The 5,078-nt window shown below is 59.9% G+C and overlaps 1 non-coding gene and 1 pseudogene across 1 annotated transcript; both read left to right on the top strand.

Annotated features, from left to right (window-relative positions):
• Positions 1-3,778: 3,778 nt before the first annotated feature.
• On the top strand, positions 3,779-3,932 carry LOC136682348 (5.8S ribosomal RNA). Its single transcript, XR_010798604.1, has one exon. It is a non-coding gene; the product is annotated as a 5.8S ribosomal RNA (ribosomal RNA).
• A 272-nt stretch (positions 3,933-4,204) lies between these two features.
• LOC136682347 (28S ribosomal RNA) overlaps positions 4,205-5,078 on the top strand; it is a pseudogene marked incomplete at its 3' end in the record, with an annotated part of 3,374 nt that continues 2,500 nt past the window's right edge.

The raw sequence follows: 5,078 nt of genomic DNA, 5'->3' as shown, positions 1-5,078 counted from the left end.
AAACCGTAAACCTTTGCCGACCTCCTCGCACTGCGAGGGGGCCAGGATTTGCGGCTTGTCCGCGTATCGGTCCTACCAAGGACCGCGGCTGGAAGTTCGGTGGTGAGCCCTCGACCTTACGAGATTGAGGGCAAAACCCTTCGTCTTCTGAACATCAGACGGCTCCGGTGGTGGCGTACCGTAAAAACCTATGCCGACTTCCTCGCGCTTTGAGGGGGCCAGGATTCTCTTCCATTCTCTTCCCTTAACGGCTGTCCTTCACGGCCGTTCGAGCTCGGTATACGCGGAGCACCAGGGGCAGGCTTCTAAGCCTAAATACAGTGCTTAGAGCGATCCTCCCCACCTTGTGCTCCCAGCCTCCATGGCTCGTGGATGCCCGTAAGAGGCATGTCCGCTTGTCCAGAACGGTTCCGAGGGGGACTTAGTCGGCCGGTCGATCCAACAGTAGGTCCGTTCAACGTCCGCGTCGGTGGTGCCTTAGGGTCGGGATCCGTTTGAGGGAAGGACCCGGCCCCTAGCCTGCACCGTCCGGGCGAGAATCATACGTTTTCCAAGTTGCCAAGTCGATTGCAGACCCCCACAGCGGGGTCGCGTTCGATCCTCTTCGCTGGTGTCCCCTGAGATCACTCTCACGGGCTCCATGCGCCCCCTCTCTTTCCCCGTCCGGGGTTTGAGATCCAAGGGGGGTCGGTCTGGTTGATCCTGCCAGTATTATATGCTTGTCTCAAAGATTAAGCCATGCAAGTCTAAGTACACACGGGTTTTGGTACAGTGAAACTGCGAATGGCTCATTAAATCAGTTATGGTTCCTTTGATCGCTCCACACGTTACTTGGTATAACTGTGGTAATTCCAGAGCTAATACATGCAAACGAAGCGTTGGAAGGGTTCTGGGGGTCGGCGTGAAATGCTCTCCCGGCCCCTGTCCCCCGGATACGTGCATTTATCAGAACCGAAAAACCCTCCCGGCTCCGGTCGGGTCGCTTTGGTGACTCTAGATAACCTCTGGCCGATCGTTAAGCCCTCCGGGGCGGCGACGTATCATTCGAGTGTCTGCCCTATCAACTTTCGACGGTAGGCTACGTGCCTACCGTGGTGACCACGGGTAACGGGGAATCTGGGTTCGATTCCGGAGAGGGAGCCTGAGAAACGGCTACCACTTCCAAGGAAGGCAGCAGGCGCGCAAATTACCCATTCCCGACACGGGGAGGTAGTGACGAAAAATATCGATGCGGGTCCTATGATCCTGTGGAGCGTAATCGAAATGAACTCAATCTATGTCCGTGAGTGATGACCCATTGGAGGGCAAGTCTGGTGCCAGCAGCCGCGGTAATTCCAGCTCCAATAGCGTATGCTAAAGTTGCTGCAGTTAAAAAGCTCGTAGTTGGATGTGGGGACAGGTCTCGGATCCCCTGTACTGTCCGGGATGGCGTGGGGAGCTCCTTCGGGGGTGACCCCCTGTCTCTGGGTGGATGTTGGGACCTGGTCCCTACCCGCCGGTGTCCTCTGCTCGCCGGCCGCGGAGAAGCCCTTAGCTGGGTACTTCACTGCGGTGCACGGTGGGTTGGAGGGTCCGGAGCGTTTACTTTGAATAAAGCAGAGTGCTCAAAGCAGGCCGACACGTGCCATGTCTGACTGAGCTAGGAATAATGGAATAGGGCCCTTCCGCGGGGCTTCGGGGTCTCTCCTTCGGGACGGCTGGTCGTTCCGGAGTGGGGCTCCGGGGCTTCCACGGTCCTATTTCGTGGGTTTTAAGGACCGAGGGCAATGATTAAGAGGGACGGCCGGGGGCATCCGTACCACACCGATAGAGGTGAAATTCGTTGACCGGTGTGGGACGAACGAAAGCGAAAGCATTTGCCAAGAATGTTTTCATTAATCAAGAACGAAAGTCGGGGGAGCGAAGACGATCAGATACCGTCGTAGTTCCGACCGTAAACTATGCCGACCCGCGATCCGGCGGCGTGAGGCTAGCGACCATGACCCGCCGGGCAGCGTGAGGGAAACCACGAGTCTTTGGGCTCTGGGGGGAGTACGGTTGCAAAGCTGAAACTTAAAGGAATTGACGGAAGGGCACCACCAGGAGTGGAGCTTGCGGCTTAATTTGACTCAACACGGGGAATCTCACCCGGCCCGGACACGGTAAGGATTGACAGATTGATGGCTCTTTCTTGATTCTGTGGGTGGTGGTGCATGGCCGTTGGGAGTTCGTGGAGCGATTCGTCTGGTTAACTCCGATAACGGACGAGACCCTGTGCCTTAAAAAGTTACACGGCCCTCCCTTGGGTCCCTGTGGGGGCTTGCGGCCCGAGGGGTTCGTCGGTCGGTGGCCGAACTTCTTAGAGCGATCCGGGGCAAGGCAAAGCCGTATGAGATTCGGGGCCATAACAGGTCTGTGATGCCCTTAGACGCCCGGGGCCGCACGTGAGTTACACTGGCTGGTTCAGCATGTGCATCCATCCTATGCCGAAAGGCCTGGGCAATCCTATGAACGCCTTCCCCGCTGGGGATAGGGGATTGTAACTTTTCCCCTTGAACGAGGAATTCCAAGTAGTCGCGGGTCACCAGCCCGCGTCGATTAAGTCCCTGCCCTTTGTACACACCGCCCGTCGCTACTACCGATTGGATGGCCTGGTGAGGTCCTCGGACCATCTCCGAGGTGCCCCTTTACCGGGGGGTTGCCTCGTTGAGGTGGGAAGTCGATCGAACCTGGGCATCTAGAGGGAGTAAAAGTCGTAACAAGGTTTCCGTAGGGGAACCTGCGGAAGGATCATTAACGGTGACCTGGCCACGGCCGGTTGTCGAGTCGGACTCGAGAGGCCAAACCTCCCCCGGCGGGTACCTTCAAGGTATGGACCGCAGAAGCCTCGTACCTTTCGTCGTCGGCCGACGTGAGTCTCTCCCCCTCCGGGTGGGTGGACGTAGCGAGCCGGCTTCGGAACTCGGGGTTATGCGAGGACCGCCTTAGGTGCATAGGTACCCCGGTCCGCCCCCCTCGTTCGCGGGGGGGAGAGTGGCGCCGGAGCCGCCCGCCGGGTCGTTAAACCAACCATTGATCGTTGAAGGCTTGATTGTGCGTGCGCGAGTCAAAGGGGCTTACTCACCCCCAGGGCGTTGGCCGGTGCTCGCCGGCCTCGGTGGGATCTCCCTGAACCCATCCCCCCGGCACAGGGGGTGGTGGTGGACGGGAGCGTACCGCCGGGCGAAACTCTTTCCCCTCACGGGGTTGGAGCGGAGCTTAAGAGCGCATGCAAATACCCCGATGTTGGCTTCGCAGAGACGGACCGTATAATAGTCTAAGGCCGGTGCGCGAGTTGAAGGGGCCTCACGAACCCCGGATGCGTTTAAACACCCGAAGGAGACGGCCGGTGCCCGCCGGTCCTGACTAGGTGGGATCTACCCAGCGCCTTCCCCTAAGCGGGGGACTTGGGAGCGTACCACCGGGCCTCGCTCATACCCTCCGGGGTGGAGAGCTTGGCTTTGAGCGCACGCCTGAATGCCTTAGACCGGGACCCGTAACGCAGCGAACCAAACCCTGGGCCTCGCCGGGAACGGTGGGGCCTAGACCCGGTCTCCTAAACCACGTAAGTCTCGGGCACCTACTCGGGCGATCGTCCCCCGGGCCGTAACTCCTCGGTCCGGTGGTGACGCCCAGGTTCAATGACCTTCCCCCCTCCACGGGGGGGAAGGCACCCGGCTTGAAATATTGTCAAACGTTGTCTCGTGTTCGAATGGCTTCCTTCGCCCGGCCTGTAACGGGCCGGGCACAAACCTCATACAACTCTTAGCGGTGGATCACTTGGCTCGTGCATCGATGAAGAACGCGGTAACCTGCGTTAAATAATGTGAATTGCAGAACACAGATCATCGATATTTCGAACGCACATGGCGGCCGCGGGGGTCCATCCCGCGGCCACGCCTGTCTGAGGGTCGGTTTACCCATCGATCGGTCTTCCTAGACCGCGGCTGGGAGTTCGCAGGGCCTCCACCTCGGACGGCCCTTCGTCTCCCTAAACCCAGACTCGGGCCTTAAACCCGACGTGTGGCGAGAGCTCCGGACGTAGGGAGAGCCATTAGGTCCGGGTCCAATCCGTCATAGTCTCTCCCCGCTGGGCTCTCCGCCGCCGTCGGAGAGTGGGTACCGTAATACGGCGAGCGGCCGGGGGGTTCGCGCCCCCCGCGCCCCGCAAAACAGTCTCGTAGTGCGACCTCAGATCAGACGAGACAACCCGCTGAACTTAAGCATATCAGTAAGCGGAGGAAAAGAAACTAACAAGGATTCCCCTAGTAGCGGCGAGCGAAGAGGGAAGAGCCCAGCGCTGAATCCCACTTTCCCCTGACCGGGGTGGGCCGGGAAATGTAGCGTACGGAAGTCCGTTTGGTCTCGGTGCGGACGCGGGACCAAGTTTTGCAAGGAAGTGTCTTCCGCAGATGGTGAAGGCCCGGTATTGTCCCGCATCCCGCCGGGTAGATCGGGCTTCCCGGAGTCGAGTTGCTTGTGAATGCAGCTCAAAGTGGGTGGTAAACTCCATCTAAGGCTAAATACCGGCACGAGACCGATAGCGAACAAAGTACCGTGAGGGAAAGTTGAAAGCAGTACTTTGAAGAGAGAGTTCAAGAGAGCGTGAAACCGTTGAGAGGTAAACGGTCGGGGGACCGAGAAGACCCCCCCGGGGGATTCAGCCGGGCGGACGGCCCGCGCTCGTGTGGTTCCGTGGCTCGGAGGCGAGTTCATCCGGGCGAGAGTGGGGGCGACCCCACTCCCTGCTCGGCCCTGAGCTTCGCCTCTCGACTTCGGGCCTCTCGGGCGTACGAAGGCTCGGCCCGTCAGGTGTACTTCCCCCCGCGTGGTGGGTGAGTCGCGACCGGCTCCGGTTAGGCTTGGAAGGGCCCGAGGGTGAAGGTAGGTCCGTCCGGAGAAGGGAGCCCCACGTGGCCCCCGGACACGGGCGTTCCGCTACAGCCCCTCGCTCCGACTTCGCCGATAACGCCGGGGCCGCGGAGTAATGTCCTTTCCGCGTTTTCCCCTCCTTCGGGATGGGGATGGGGCCCCCCCCTGATCGTTCGGACGAAAGCGGG

This window comes from Hoplias malabaricus, unplaced genomic scaffold, assembly GCF_029633855.1.
Source record: "Hoplias malabaricus isolate fHopMal1 unplaced genomic scaffold, fHopMal1.hap1 scaffold_20, whole genome shotgun sequence".
Classification (NCBI taxonomy): domain Eukaryota; kingdom Metazoa; phylum Chordata; class Actinopteri; order Characiformes; family Erythrinidae; genus Hoplias; species Hoplias malabaricus.
This window is presented reverse-complemented; position numbering and strand designations above follow the sequence as displayed.